The following is a 16,569-nucleotide window of genomic DNA, read 5'->3' as shown; positions in this document are numbered from 1 at the left end:
TATGTCTCCCTCCTTGACTTGGTCGCAGATGGAATTGAAGCGTCTCTTGATGTGTTTGGTTCTCTTGTGAAATCTGGATTCCTTTGCCAAGGTAATTGCACCAGTATTGTCACAAAAAAATTTCGTTGGACCTGATGCACTAGGTATGAAACCTAGATCGGATATGAACTCCTTCATTTGCTGCTTCCGAAGCAGCTATGTACTCCGCTTCACACGTAGATCCCGCCACGACGCTTTGCTTGGAACTGCACCAACTGAGAGATCCACCATTCAATAAAAATACGTATCCGGTTTGTGACTTAGAGTCATCCGGATCAGTGTCAAAGCTTGCATCAACGTAACCGTTTACGACGAGCTCTTTGTCACCTCCATAAACGAGAAACATATCCTTAGTCCTTTTCAAGTACTTCAGGATGTTCTTGACCGTTGTCCAGTGATCCACTCCTGGATTACTTTGGTACCTCCCTGCTAAACTAATAGCAAGGCACACATCAGGTCTGGTACACAACATTGCATACATGATAGAACCTATGGCTGAAGCATAGGGAATGATTTTCATTTTCTCTCTATATTCTGCAGTGGTCGGGCATTGAGTCTGACTCAACTTCACACCTTGTAATACACGCAAGAACCCTTTCTTTGCTTGATCCATTTTGAACTTCTTAAAAACTTTATCATGCTATGTGCTTTGTGAAAGTCCAATTAGGCGTCTTGATCTATCTCTATAAATCTTGATGCCCAATATATAAGCAGCTTCACCGAGGTCTTTCATTGAAAAATTCTTATTCAAGTATCCTTTTATGCTATTCAGAAATTCAGTATCATTTCCGATCAACAATATGTCATCCACATATAATATTAGAAATGCTACAGAGCTCCCACTCACTTTCTTGTAAATACAGGCTTCTCCAAAAGTCTGTATAAAACCATATGCTTTGATCACACTATCAAAGCATATATTCCAACTCCGAGAGGCTTGCACCAGTCCATAAATGGATAGCTGGAGCTTCCATACTTTGTTAGCACCTTTTGGATCGACAAAACCTTCTGGTTGCATCATATACAACTCTTCTTTAAGATATCCATTAAGGAATGCAGTTTTGACATCCATTTGCCAAATTTCATAATCATAAAATGCGGTAATTGCTAACATGATTCAGACGGACTTAAGCATCGCTACGGGTGAGAAGGTCTCATCGTAGTCAACTCCTTGAACTTGTCGAAAACCTTTCGCAACAAGTCGAGCTTTGTAGATAGTAACATTACCGTCAGCGTCAGTCTTCTTCTTGAAGATCCATTTATTCTCTATGGCTTGCCGATCATCGGGCAAGTCAACCAAAGTCCACACTTTGTTCTCATACATGGATCCCATCTCAGATTTCATGGCCTCATGCCATTTTGCGAAATCTGGGCTCATCATTGCTTCCTCATAGTTTGTAGGTTCGTCATGGTCAAGTAACATGACCTCTAGAACAGGATTACCGTACCACTCTGGTGCGGATCTTACTCTGGTTGACCTACGAGGTTCGGTAGTAACTTGATCAGAAGTTTCATGATCATCATCATTAGCTTCCTCACTTACTGGTGTAGGAATCACTGGAACTGATTTCTGTGATGTACTACTTTCCAATTCGGGAGCAGGTACAATTACCTCATCAAGTTCTACTTTCCTCCCACTCACTTCTTTCGAAAGAAACTCCTTCTCTAGAAAGGATCCATTCTTAGCAACGAATATCTTACCTTCGGATCTGTGATAGAAGGTGTACCCAACAGTTTCTTTTGGGTATCCTATGAAGACACATTTCTCCTATTTGGGTTCGAGCTTATCAGGTTGAAGCTTTTTCACATAAGCATCGCAGCCCCAAACTTTGAGAAACGGTAACTTGGGTTTCTTGCACAACCACAGTTCATATGGTGTCGTCTCAATGGATTTAGATGGTGCCCTATTTAACGTGAATGCAGCTGTCTCTAAAGCATAACCCCAAAATGATAGCATTAAATCAGTGAGACACATCATAGATCGCACCATATCTAATAAAGTACGATTACGATGTTCGGACACACCATTACGCTGTGGTGTTCCGGGTGGCGTGAGTTGCGAAACTATTCCGCATTGTTTCAAATGAAGACCAAACTCGTAACTCAAATATTCTCCTTCACGATCAGATCGTAGAAACTTTATTTTCTTGTTACGATGATTTTCCACTTCACTCTGAAATTCTTTGAACTTTTCAAATGTTTCAGACTTATGTTTCATCAAGTAGATATACCCATATCTGCTCAAATCATCTGCGAAGGTTAGAAAATAACGATACCTGCCACGAGCATCAACACTCATCGGACCGCATACATCAGTATGTATTATTTCTAACAAGTCTGTTGCTCGCTCCATTGTTCCGGAGAACGAAGTCTTAGTCATCTTGCCCATGAGGCATGGTTCGCAAGCATCAAGTGATTCATAATCAAGTGATTCCAAAAGGCCATCAGCATGGAGTTTCTTCATGCGCTTTACACCAATATGACCTAAATGGCAGTGCCACAAATAAGTTGCACTATCATTATTAAACTTATATCTTTTGGCTTCAATACTATGAACATGTATATCACTACTATCAAGATTTAGTAAAAATAGACCACTCATCAAGGGTTCATGACCATAAAAGATATTATTCATATAAATAGAACAACCATTATTCTCTGATTAAAATGAATAACCGTCTCACATCAAACAAGATCCAGATATAATGTTCATGCTTAACGCTGGCACCAAATAACAATTATTCAGGTCTAAAACTAATCTCGAAGGTAGATGTAGAGGTAGCGTGCTAACAGCAATCACATCGACTTTGGAACCATTTCCCACGCGCATCGTCACCTCCTCCTTAGCTAATCTTTGCTTAATCCGTAGCCCCTATTTCGAGTTGCAAATATTAGCAACAGATCCAGTATCAAATAACTAGGCGCTACTGCGAGCATTAGTAAGGTACACATCAATAACATGTATATCAAATACACCTTTCACTTTGCCATCCTTCTTCTCCGCCAAATACTTGGGGCAGTTCCGCTTCCAGTGACCAGTCCCTTTGCAGTAGAAGCACTTAGTCTCAGGCTTAGGTCCAGACTTGGGCTTCTTCACTTGAGTAGCAACTTGCTTGACGTTCTTCTTGAAGTTCCACTTCTTCCTTTTATCCTTTTTCTTGAAACTGGTGGTCTTGTTGACCATCAACACTTGATGCTCCTTCTTGATTTCTACCTTCGTAGCTTTTAGCATTGCGAAGAGCTCGAGAATCGTCTTATCCATCCCTTGCATATTATAGTTCATCACGAAGCTCTTGTAGCTAGGTGGCAGTGATTGAAGAACTCTGTCAATGACACTATCAACTGGAAGATTAACTCCCAGCTGAGTCAAGTGATTGTGGTACCCAAACAATATGAGCATATGCTCACTGACAGAACTATTCTCCTCCATTTTGAAGCTATAGAACTTATTGGAGACTTCGTATCTCTCAATCCGGGCATTTGCTTGAAATATTAACTTCAACTCCTGGAACATCTCATATGCTCCATGACGTTCAAAACGTCGTTGAAGTCTCGGTTCTAAGCCATAAAGCATGGCGCACTGAACTATCGAGTAGTCATCAACTTTGCTCTGCCAGGCGTTCACAACGTCCGGCGTCGCTCCTGTAACGGGTCTTGCACCTAGCGGTGCTTCCAGGACATAATTCTTCTGTGCAGCAATGAGGATAATCCTCAAGTTACGGACCCAGTCCGTGTAATTGCTACCATCATCTTTCAACTTAGCTTTCTCTAGCAACGCATTAAAATTCAACAGAACAACAACACGGGCCATTTATCTACAACAACATAGACATGCAAAATACTATCATGTACTAAGTTCATGATAAATTAAAGTTCAATTAATCATATTACTTAAGAACTCCCACTTAGATAGACATCCCTCTAATCATCTAAGTGATCACGTGATCCATATCAACTAAACCATGTCCGATCATCACGTGAGATGGAGTAGTTTTCAATGGTGAACATCACTATGTTTTTTTTGAGGAATTGGTGACAGTGGGAGAGGCTCCCACTGACTTTGTATTACTCACAACAGAATAGTTACATTTGTGTTACAAAGGGGTTTTAGGCCCCCCCCCCCGGCCATGATTGATACAAAGCTAGCTGCCCAAACTAACAATGAAATCAGAGAGGAAAGGATGAACCTTCTCCGGACAGTTGTGGGTCACCAAACCCAGCAAATGTTTAAATCTAGCTAACCATGTCCCAAACGAATGCGGGATCCTCCTGAAATGTTGGTTGTTCCTTTCCATCCACAGGCTCCAAGCAGCAAGCAAGAAGATGTCCATGAAAAGCGGCCGACGCCAGTCTTCTCTACCACCATGCAAAATGGCAAGCCTGTTGGTCCCCCCTTGCCACATCAGACCAATCCTACTCCAGCACTATGTTGATCATATATACTATATGGTTCACGCTCGACCTTTCGGTCTCAGTGTTCCGAGGCTATATCTGCATATGCTAGGATCATCAAGTTTAACCTGAGTATTCTGTGTGTGCAAAACTGGCTTGCACCCGTTGTATGTGAACGTAGAGCTTATCACACCCGATCATCACGTGGTGTCTCGGCACGACAAACTGTAGCAACGGTGCATACTCAGGGAGAACACTTATACCTTGAAATTTAGTGAGAGATCATCTTATAATGCTACCGCCGTACTAAGCAAAATAAGATGCATAAAGGATAAACATCACATGCAATCAATATAAGTGATATGATATGGCCATCATCATCTTGTGCCTTTGATCTCCATCTCGAAAGCACCGTCATGATCACCATCGTCATCCGCTTGACACCTTGATCTCCATCGAAGCATCGTTGTCGTCTCACCAACTATTGCTTCTACGACTATCGCTACCGCTTAGTGATAAAGTAAAGCAATTACATGGCGATTGCATTTCATACAATAAAGCGACAACCATATGGCTCCTGCCAGTTGTCGATAACTATGTTACAAAACATGTTCATCTCATACAACAATTTATATAATCACGTCTTGACCATATCACATCACAACATGCCCTGCAAAAACAAGTTAGACGTCATCTACTTTGTTGTTGCAAGTTTTATGTGACTGCTACGGGCTTAGCAAGAACCGTTCTTACCTACGCATCAAAACCACAATGATTTTTGTCAAGTTTGTTGTTTTAACCTTCAACAAGGACCCGGCGTAGTCACACTCGATTCAACTAAAGTTGGAGAAACAGACACCCACTAGCCACCTGTGTGCGAAGCACGTCGGTAGAACCAGTCTCGCGTAAGCGTACGCGTAATGTCGGTCTGAGGCGCTTCATCCAACAATACCGTTGAATCAAAGTATGACTTGCTGCTAAGCAGTATGACTATTATCGCCAACAACTCTTTGTGTTCTACTCGTGCATATAACATCTATGCATAGACCTGTCTCGGATGCCACTGTTGGGTAACGCAGTAATTTCAAAAAAATTCCTACGCACAAGCAAGATCCATCTAGGTGATGCATAGCAACGAGAGGGGAGAGTGTTGTCCATGTACCCTCGTAGACCGAAAGCGAAAGCGTTATGACAACGCGGTTGATGTAGTCGTACATCTTCACGATCCGACCGATCCTAGCACCAAAGATACGGTACCTCCGCGATCTGCACACGTTCAGCTTGGTGACATCCCACGAACTCAAGATCCAGCTACGGTCGAGGGAGAGTTTCGTCAGCACGACGGCGTGATGATGGTGATGATGAAGTTACTGTCGCAGGGCTTCTCCTAAGCAATACAATGATATGACCGAGGTGGAAATCTGTGGAGGGGGCACCGCACACGGCTAAGCAATCAACTTGTGTGTCTATGGGGTGCCCCCTCCCTTGTATATAAAGGAGTGGAGGAGGGGAGGACCGGCCCTCTCATGGCGCGCCCAAGGGGGAAGTCCTACTCCCGATAGGAGTAGGATTCTCTCCCTTCCCTAGTTGGAGTAGGAGAAGAAGGAAGAGGGAGAGAGAGGGAAGGAAAGGGTGGGCCGGCCCCCCACCCAAGTCAGATTGGGCTTGGGGGGCACGCCCTCCACCTGTCCGCCTCCTCCTCTCTCCCACTAAGGCCCAATAAGGCCCATTGACTCCCCGGGGGGTTCCGGTAACCCCCCGGTACACCAGTAAATGCCCGAACTCACCCGGAACCAGTCTGATGTCCAAACATAGCCTTCCAATATATCGATCTTTATGTATCGATCATTTCGACACTCCTTGTCATGTCCGTGATCACATCCAGGACTCCGAACAACCTTCGGTACATCAAAACACATAAACTCATAATACCGATCGTCATCGAACGTTAAGCGTGCAGACCCTACGGGTTTGAGAACTATGTAGACATGACCGAGACTCATCTCCGATCAATAACCAATAGCGGAACCTGGATGCTCATATTGGTTCCTACATACTCTATGAAGATCTTTATCGGTCAAACCGCATAACAACATACGTTGTTCCCTTTGTCATCGGTATGTTACTTGTCCGAGATTCGATCGTCGGTATCTCAATACCTAGTTCAATCTCGTTACCAGCAAGTCTCTTTACTCATTCCGTAATGCATCATCCCGTAACTAACTCATTATTCACATTGCTTGCAAGGCTTATAGTGATGTGCATTACCGAGAGGGCCCAGAGATACCTCTCCGACAATCCAAGTGACAAATCCTAATCTTGATCTATGCCAACTCAATAGACACCATCAGAAACACCTGTGGAGCATCTTTATAGTCACCCAGTTACGTTGTGACGTTTGATAGCACACTAAGTGTTCCTTCGGTATTCGGGAGTTGCATAATCTCATAGTCATAGGAACATGTATAAGTTATGAAGAAAGCAATAGCAATAAACTAAATGATCATAGTGCTAAGCTAACGGATGGGTCAAGTCAATCACATCATTCTCTAATGATGTGATCTCGTTCATCAAATGACAACTCTTTGCCCATGGCTAGGAAACTTAACCATCTTTGATTAACGAGCTAGTCAAGTAGAGGCATACTAGTGACACTCTATTTGTCTATGTATTCACACATGTACTAAGTTTCCGGTTAATACAATTCTAGCATGAATAATAAACATTTACCATGATATAAGGAAATATAAATAACAACTTTATTATTGCCTCTAGGGCATATTTCCTTCACAGACACCGTCCTTGGTCTTGGCGAGAGCGAGACAACACTCTGTCCATTTCTCACACGACTCAGACCTGGTGAAGACGTGAAGGAACTTGAACTCGAGGTCATTGTTGTCATGGCAAAACATTTCGAACATTCGAACCATCTACACAGACAAAGAACAAGTGTCGGCGAAGTACGCGGCAAAGAGCTGGGCCGGCGAGCCATGGACATACCTGACGCTCGACGTTGGCGCCGCTCTCCGAGCGAGCAATGACCTCGTCCTGAATCCCATGACACTAGTTGCAGGCTTGCTGGATGGTCGCCCAATGGTTGGCCATGGCCTTCTCACCGCGATCCATGTGGATGTTGGCGAACTCGGGGTCGACCATCTTGCGCTTGTCGAAGGCCGTCTTGACCCTTCTCTAGTAGGTGTCGACATTCTGATTCGCGCCAGTAATTGGATCGATGCCGACAGTCTTCCATGCTTCAGCGAGGCACTCGTCTTCCTTTGGCATCCACTTGACGCGAGGCTCGCCGGGCCTTGCATTGGACGACTGCCTCTTCCTTCTCCCTTTGGCTGCTGGCTCCGCTGGTCCTCCGCTTGTCCTCCTCTTCCACCTCCCCCTCGACATCGTCGTCCCCCATCTCGCCAGCGGTGTCCAGTGTTTCATCTTGCGTGCGGAACCCGGGGCACAAAGCGGCGGCTGCTGAGCCGTTTGTGATGATCTCGTTCATCTCGGTGTCGGTGCTGCTGAACTGTGGCGCCAAGCTTGGGGCAAAGGGTAGGGGTCCACGGTGCAGAGTCGGCGCGGGCGAGCTTGAGTACGTCGGCGAGTAGCCCTAATGGGTGTTGAGGCCGGCGGTGAACGCGAAGGGCATGCGCAAGTCGGGGTTGATGAAGACGGAGGGGGAGGCACAGAGCAATGCAAGAACGTGATGTTGGGGTTGAAGCCGCCGAGCGCGTCACCGCCGGTGTAGTCAAGCGAGGACGAGTACCCCCACACTGGCGGTGAGAAGTTGGCCAGCAACGGGACGCTCTGCTGGCTACCCCACGCGCCTTGTGGGTACTGGCCTGCCTGTTGAGGCGAAGGAGCTGGCGCTCGTTCGCCATGGCCGCATGAGACACCTCCTCCTGCTACCCCGCTGCGTCCTTGGCCTTCTTGATGTTGAGCCCGTTTCACCGATCGTTGGTGACCGCCGCCCGGCGATCCACGTCGGCCTTCCACTGGGCGTTCATCAAGCCCCACTGGGCGTTCATCAAGCCCGGGAGCCTTGGCATTGGCGCCCTCGGCTTCCTCAGCTTTGGCTGGGCAGGATCGATGGTTATATGAGGGGCCACGTACTTCTTCCGCGACATGGCGCTCGGATCTGGGGAGAATGGCGGGAGTTGCGGGTAGATGGGTGTTGGTGGGGAGGAAAAGGGGGGAAGCGAAAAAACAGCGAGAAAATCGGCCGTGTCACCGACAGTGTAGGTCCACACGCCTTTTTGCTTCAGTCGGTGCCCCCAGGAACCCCCGGTGCGCTGGGTTCGGCTTGGGTTCGCCGGAAGTAATTTCGGCCCAAACCGGCGAAAAACAAGGATCTAGGGGCGCGACTAGGAGATTTTCGTTTGCCCGGCAAAAAAAGGCGCCTGGGGGCGGTTGGCGATGCTCTAACTCCTCAAAACGGCGGTGAGGGCTGTGCGCCGCCGGTGCGAGGTGGGTCCTGCAATGGGTGGATCTGCTGGTGGCGGTTGTCGCCTTGTGGCAGGGTGCAGGGGCGCAGGGCATCGCTGGGAGGGTCGTGTGCGTGCTGCGGGTTGTGCGGGGATCTTCATCGGGCAGCGGTTGCTGCCCATGGTCGGGGATCTGCTCTTCTATGGGTCTGTTGGCACCATGGTGGGAGCTCGGCGGTTGTAGGGGTCGTCAGTGCGGTTGCTGCAACTTTGGTGATGGCGGTTGGCATTCAACGGCGAGTTGTGAATAGAGGTGCGACCTTCCTTTGGGTATGTGCCGGCGGTGGCCGGCTGTACGCGCGACAGAGGTGGCTTTGACCTAGGGCTCGTGCTTGGGTGGACCAGATCTGGCCCCGAGGCGGGCCGGGGTTGTCGCTTCGGGCATGTAAGACCGGGCTCGATCCAGGTGATGCCCGCGAGCGGTGAGGATACTCTCCTCCCGGGCACAGTGGGCGATGGTGGTGGTCATGGTATTGCTATGTCGGCAGACGGATCGACGCCTAAGGTTATGGACTTGGTGACGTATGAGCTCACCTGGGCCAAAACTAGAGGGCTATGCTCGGCGGCGCCCCTTGGTTGTCACTGGGTCGTGTCCCTCCGGTCCACTGGGACCGGCTAGGGATATAGGTGTGGGTGACTCCTCCCGTGGGTGCGTTAACCCATACTCAGTGGCTGATGTCAGGCTAGGAGTGGATGGAGGTGTCTCTACTCTTCCTACTCTGGTTGGTGTGTTGTGAAGTGGGCAGTTGATGGTGTCTCGAGACATGGATGCTGAAGCAGCCACTACTAGGGAAAATCTTACAGGCAGACGCTTACTAGTAGCGTAGGTTTACACCCCTCGCTACTGCTACTTACTAGTAGCGCGGGTTTATAACCCCCTCTACTACTAAGTTGATAGTAGTAGCGCGGGTTTATAACCCTCGCTACTACTAAGTGATTTCCACCGTGCCTCTCGAGACCAGCAATAGTAGTAGCGCGGGTTATAAAACCACGCTGCTACTAAGTTGATAGTAGTAGCGCGGGTTATATACCCCACGCTACTACTAAGTGGTCTCCACCGTGCACCCAGGACATGCCATAGTAGTAGTGTTGGGTTAGCGTGGGGTATAAACCCAATGCTACTGCTAAGTGATCTACTTGCCGCCGCCACCTCCGCCTCTCACCCCTTGTCTGCCTTTGTCTCTGTGTTTATCCGGGAGATTGGATAATATGCCCCTCTTTACTTGGGCAGTTGATAATTTGTCCCTCTTTATTTTCGGTTGGATGATTTGCCCTGCTTTTCCTTTTCCAGTAGATAATATGCCCTTTTTAATTACTGTAATCATTTATCAGTTTTTATCCCAATTATCACCATGTGAAATGACCCGACTGCCCTTGTGGCAAATTGCAATTATGTCCTAGTCTCCTTCCCCGTGTTGGACTGTTGGTCTTTGCTTCCACTGAACAGTCCATCTCCCCAGTTCATCCCCTTTCTCCCGTTCCTCTCTCTCCCCACTGTACATGTACTGAAGTGAGATCCTGGAGGAGGCCGACCAGGACAGCTTGGACCCCATCTTGGCGGCGGATACCGCTGCAGCTCGGCGGCGGGGGGCTGCCGTTAAACTCGGAGACGCGGGCTGGCTCCTGCAGGTCGGAGGCGCTGCAGCTCCTCTGCATCTCGGCGGCCCGGTAGCTCCGCTGCAGCTTGGAGCTGCGGAATAGGCGGATGGCGCCGTCGTTGCTCGTTTCGGCGAGGAAAATCCTCGTCGTTGCAGCTGCCACTACCTGCCGTAGGTGGCGTCTGGTCCGCCTGCGCAGGTACTCCATGAAGCTGGTGACTTTCCTCGGCAAGGGAGGCTCCAGCAAGACCACATCGGCAGCCGTTGTCGCTCAGGTAAAAAATCAATCGGTGCTTGATGCATCTGTACAAATTTTTGTGTGAGCTTGTTGCTACTACGCTACTAATAGCAAGCCTGAACGACATTGTTGGTAGTAATTAGCAGCTGGGCATGCTCCAATTGTCGGGCTGGGTACGCTGAAGTGCATTTTCTAATTAAACCACAAGTCAGGCATCTATATATGATGGTATGCATCCTTACATATGCACTTCGGTAGAACTTGGCAGGATATACCAACTTCATAGATAAAAAAATTAAACTGACAACAAGTATCCACTTAGTACATGGAATTCGATGTCATGAAAAGGACTGCTCGGTTCAAATGGCATAACAGTTTAATCTGAGTTTACATCAAGCAAATTAACAATAATTCTGAGTTCGTATCTCAGAAATTACATCTTCTTCCCCGCAAAAGGGCATATTATGGATACAGGAGTTGCCTCGTCCGGCACTCTGTGGAATCACCTCGCCGGCTGCTGGTGTGAACCTCGCTGTCCAGGGGTCGCCATAGTTGATGGCTTGGTGGCCGGCTGTCCAGGGGCCGCCGGAGTTGACGGCTTGGTGGCCGGCGGTGCATCCGCCTGTCCGCTGGGCACGGACATGATGATGCAACGTAATAGAATCAATCTACGATTTCTTGATCAGTTGGTTCTGTTGTGTATACCAACGTAAAGAGGGAAGGAGACTAGGACATAATTGCAATTTGCCACAAGGGCAGTCGGGTTATTTCTCATGGTGATAATCGGGATAAAAACTGAGAAATGATTACAGTAATTAAAAAGGGCATATTATCTACTAGAAAAGGAAAAGCAGGGTAAATCATCCAACCGAAAGTAAAGAGGGGCAAATTATCAACTGCCCAAGTAAAGAGGGGCATATTATCCAATCTCCCGTGTTTATCCTCCACTCCCCGCGATTCCCCCAACCAACCCCATCGCCGCCGCCGACGACCTTCTCTCCCCCAACCCCACCGCCGGCGCCCCCCACCTCACCAGCAGCCATTGCCATGGACAGAGCTGCTGCCTCTCTCGGCGCCCGAAGCCCTAGCTCAGGCCGCCGCGACCCACCCGTTGCGTCCCACGTTCACGCGCGAGATTCCGACCCATGGCGATGCTCGATCCAGGTAGGCCCGAGGAAGGAGAGCAGTTGGCTCCCTTCCTCCTCTCAGGTGAGCCTGAGCGAGCACCCCTCCCCCCGTGACCACAAATCCACCCCCAGTTCCTCCATCCTCCCTCCAGTCTTCGACGCTGTCGCCGCCCAGCCATGGAGTACCACCGCAACACCTGGTATGGCGCACCACGGCCACCCATCGCCGGTGACCTCCCACAGCTCTGACCCTGGCTGCCTCCTAGCACACTGCCGCTTCACCAGCCTCCCCCTCCCCACCTCCTCCGCACCGCCGCTGGACTAGCGTGTCGCGTTGCCCTCAGATCTAGCTTCCAGGAGCTGCCACGGTTGTTCAGCAGGTAGCAGTGCGTGCATCATTGGTCGTGTGTGCAGTCCGCATCCCTTTCGCATGCCTGCACTACGGTTCCCTGGTGTAGTTCAATGTTTGGCTCTGCCTCCCCCTGTTTGCAGCTCCTTTCAATTATTTTGCAGCTCACTGGATATATTTTTGCAGTTCATTGTGAGAATCCATGGCGCTGGTCGCGCCGCACCTTTTCCTGCTTCTTCTCGTCTGAGGCGAGCACCAGCGGTACGTATCAGCCCTCTTCTCTATGGTGCTGGCTAGGTAAGAACTAGGGATCTATGGCAGCAGCTCATAGATTAGAATTAGATCTGATAATTGGAGATGGATTCCTGAACCAATTTGCAAATTCGTTGGTGATTTCAGCGCTTATACTTATTTGGTTTTGGTGCCTGGTCGGACCTTCTCTATGTTAGTTCCTTTGCTTAGCCAAATCAGTTAGGGATATAGCACATCCATGATGTTACGAGGTGTTGATTGCCTTCTAGCAAAAATCTGGAGCGTTGGGTATCTCTGGCTGCAAACTGAATCTCGTTCAGTTAAAAACTGCACTGTCAAATCTGGACAGCCAGCTTCTAGGTGAAAACGAGTTAGTTATTCTCAGAATTTCGAGTTGCCTCTATATGAAATCTGTAAAGCAAGTTCCAAGCTTTCTATAGAGTATTTATTTGCGTCGTTTGGATGTATGGTTTGAGAGCAGCCATCGTTTTAGTTTGCTGTCCCGAAAGTTAGTATCCTGAGCGCATTGTTTTCATATGCCGGTTTACGGCCTTGTAGAGGTTGTTTTAAAAAAAGTTTCAATACGAATTTTGTAGAGGGTTTGTAGTAGGTTGCAAGGCCGATTTCAGTTTCAGTTTGCTCCACCGCTGTGAAAGGTGGAGGAGCCTAGATTGCAAGGCTGATTTCAGTTTCAGTTTCGATCGAGCCTAGATTGCAAGGCCGATTTTAATCTAGCACTCTCCATGCAGCTCCCCAATAATTGTAGTCAATTGGTTGGACAATCTTCTTGTTTTCATCATTTTTTTCTAGTTATATACGTAGTTGGTTGGGATTATAATGCTATCTTTGCTTACTGTTAACTGTCCAAATTGATGTAGAAAGATAAACAGTTGTTGATCGCTTCCACGATTGTCTGATAGAAACGTCAATTAGTAAGTGAAAATAGACGTTTGCGCCTACTTGTATTTTATAGCAGTTTCTGGGACTGTGACATGTTGGTCATCCTTCTGTGATTGGTTATATATGGATTATATATGTTAGGCCTGTGGAAAAGGACTGAAGAATCCATAGCAAGAACTGAGAGGCTATATAATTTTGCAGGGGCGTACATGTTGGGGATTTCTTATTTGCGCGTCCATTCCTTAGTCGCCTTACGAGTTTATCGTTTGTTCCACTTAAAATGTCCACAACTTCTCTGAACTTTCCAAGACCACCTCCTTGTTGATGTGTGTGCGCCATATGATTGCAGAAAGCACCTGGGATAGACTAAGCAGAGTGGTGCCTTAATAGCTTCTTGCATTTTGTTGCACTTGCATCTCAGCAATTACACTAAAATCTCGTTTCTCTGATCGTGCTACTGACATGTCTGTATATTTCTTGGCAGATTAACATATTCAAGTCAAGATGGTTAGGTTTGGGAAAAAGTTGACGGCCGGCCAAGTTCCAAAGTGGAGAGGGTACGATTCAGGTTTTTTTTTCACCTTGTACTGACCTGTATCATTGAATTCTCCAAATATTCTGTCAATTGCTTCTGTTGAAACTTATCTAGATTTCTTACCATGTTTACTGAACAAGAAGATAAAGAAACATTGCAATAATTGAACATTGCAATTGAGTGCCCATCTAATTGGTGTAAAAAAATTGCACACTTGGCCTTGGCTACCAATTTTTTAACATTGCATTGCTGATTCAATGTTTACAGTTACTATATAAACTACAAGCTGATGAAGAAGAAAGTAAAACAATATGGGCAGCAGCTCCAACAGGGAGAGAAAGACCGTTGCCGTGTTCTCAAGCATTTCTCAAAGATGCTTGATGATCAGGTAATTCTAAGAGATGGATCTCTGCCAATTCATTACTTCATTCTCCCTGATCTGAGTTTAACCTGCAGACTTTAGCTTTTGTGTGGTGTGGACAGTGCAGTGACAGGGGTTGTAGCCTTGTGGGGTTTAATACATGTTTCTTACTGCAGCTTTAAGCTTCACTGTCATCTAACTCTTTCTAGTTAATTTTTGTTATCTGTCTTTGAACCTATAAAAATGGGTGATCTGTACACTTGTCATCTCCTACATGTGTTTTCTGAACATGTCTAAAGCTTTTATAAGAAATGCAGTTCTGAGCTCAGGCAATCGTAGGATGACTAGACACATACTACATATGATTTGAGATGTATATGTATGCTAATTGATGTTTCTAGAGGTGCTCATATACTTCCTCAGCAACATGGAAACTTTCACATTTGGTCTAGTTGTCTCTATGGGTCAGCGACTTAGCATACATGTTGTAATAAACTTTCACATTTGCTTCTCTGACAAGTAAGGTCTGTTTTCATTCATAGGTAGAAGATAGCAACAGAGTGGGAAGGTTTGTGTAGAGATCTTACCTCGAGGTTATCACAGATGCGCATAATATGACACTGAATTGGCCAAAAATAGGGGGCTACAAGATGAACTTTTAAAGGTTGGTTCCATTTTCTGTATATGCCTTGTACACTCTTATATTCTCCCATGATTGAAGTCTGCAATGCTTATGGGACAATCTTTGTTTGTAGGTTAAGACCTCACTGTCTGCTTCAACGAAGAGATTTGAAGAGTTGCAAAAGGTAATTTTGGGGCAAATTTCCATTGCTGCAGGATAATGAGATGTTGAAGCGGCAGACTGAATCCATGACACCGAAGTGCAATTGCGGCAGATTATCTCTATTTTTCCTTTTCATTTTTCTTATTATTGGAGTGATAACAGGTAGAATGAGGAACTGTGTGATAGTAGATACAACAACTGTAGTAGAAAGAAACTTATGTTTGCAATTGTTAATGACATACATACTTGCATGTTCTTTGAAGTGGTCAATCGTGAGTACCAATGCATAATGATGGGGTTTTGGCTCATTTATTGGCTTTGGTGTCCAGTTAACCATGAAATAGGAGTCCATGTCAATTATGTATGCTCTTACTGGATGTGTTCTAATGCTGGTTTATTATAAATCTTGTATTTGTAATGATGTGTACTGATTTATTTATTTTAATTCCTAATAAGTTAGTAGTAGCGTGGGGAGGAAACTGAGCGCTACTAGTATATAGGATACTAGTAGCATTGGTTGTTTGCCCACACTACTACTATTTCATTAGTAGTAGCGCGTGTACGTAATAGCAGTAGCGCGGGTGGCATACGCTACTACTAACAAAGTCAGTAGTAGCGCGGGTTTAACTCACGCTACTACTAACTATTAGCTGTAGCGCGATACTAGTAGCACGGGTACCCGCGCTGCTAGTAGTCATTTTACCTGCGCTGCTAGTAGCCTTTTTCCTAGTAGTGAGCGGCCCTGGATGACGGTTCACATTGTTGGATCTTCTACGAGCACCATGGCACCATGGCAGTGGTCGTGTGAGCAGTGAGAGTGTAGCGACGTGTGGCTCAGGCTTGCTGTTCAGATTCAGATCTGGAGACTAGTGGGCATCAAGGTTGTCCTGGGTGCCTCATGGTGGCACGTGTGAGCTGTTGAGTGAAAGCTTCATGATTTGGCCCCGACGGCTCTGACGACCACGGGTGCTGCTCTCCTCTTGACGACGTTCGTGCAAGGTTCCGCGTGAAGATCTTTGTCTGTCTTAGATACGGCAGCAGTGACATTTAGCGTCGTTCCCCCTCCCAAGGGCGTTATGTGGAGCTTAAACTTTTAGCACATGTTGTGGCGTTGTATTCAGGCCTACCTATATTATTTCTCGCCAATGTACTCGCACGCGTTTATGGCATCCGGTTATCACAGGGTGTGCTTTGTAAGACGGCCTCCTCACTATCTTATATCGTTTAGCCATGTACTTTGGTTTGTGATTTTTCTATAAAGCGAGGCGAGAGCCTGTTTCGAATTAATTCATAAAAAAAATGAGGACTTAAGCTTCAAAAGATTCATTTTCTGCTCGAATTTAAGTAGCTCACACACATTCTCCTTAAATCTTCTCTCTGCCCTTCTCACTGAAGAAAGGCTCAACAGGCGGTGAGCCATCAGATAGACCCTCCTGCCCGTGTAAATTCACACCAAAGCCCATCGCAAATGCTAAACTCCTCCCCACCATCCCATTTCTCCATAAATTGTTGA

The 16,569-nt window shown here is 46.7% G+C and overlaps 1 long non-coding RNA gene across 5 annotated transcripts; it reads left to right on the top strand.

Annotated features, from left to right (window-relative positions):
- The first annotated feature begins 11,681 nt into the window (after positions 1 to 11,681).
- On the top strand, positions 11,682 to 15,425 carry LOC119337755. Of its 5 annotated transcripts, XR_005163606.1 has the most exons (6): positions 11,682 to 12,339; positions 12,411 to 12,485; positions 13,861 to 13,944; positions 14,179 to 14,299; positions 14,815 to 14,936; positions 15,028 to 15,425. It is a non-coding gene; the product is annotated as an uncharacterized LOC119337755 (long non-coding RNA). The 5 variants fall into 5 exon arrangements; XR_005163607.1 differs by having other exon boundaries at positions 11,682 to 12,521; positions 13,861 to 13,933; XR_005163605.1 differs by having other exon boundaries at positions 11,682 to 12,521.
- The last annotated feature ends 1,144 nt before the right edge of the window (positions 15,426 to 16,569 follow it).

This window comes from Triticum dicoccoides, chromosome 7B, assembly GCF_002162155.2.
Source record: "Triticum dicoccoides isolate Atlit2015 ecotype Zavitan chromosome 7B, WEW_v2.0, whole genome shotgun sequence".
NCBI classification, from domain to species: Eukaryota; Viridiplantae; Streptophyta; class Magnoliopsida; order Poales; family Poaceae; genus Triticum; species Triticum dicoccoides.
This window is presented reverse-complemented; position numbering and strand designations above follow the sequence as displayed.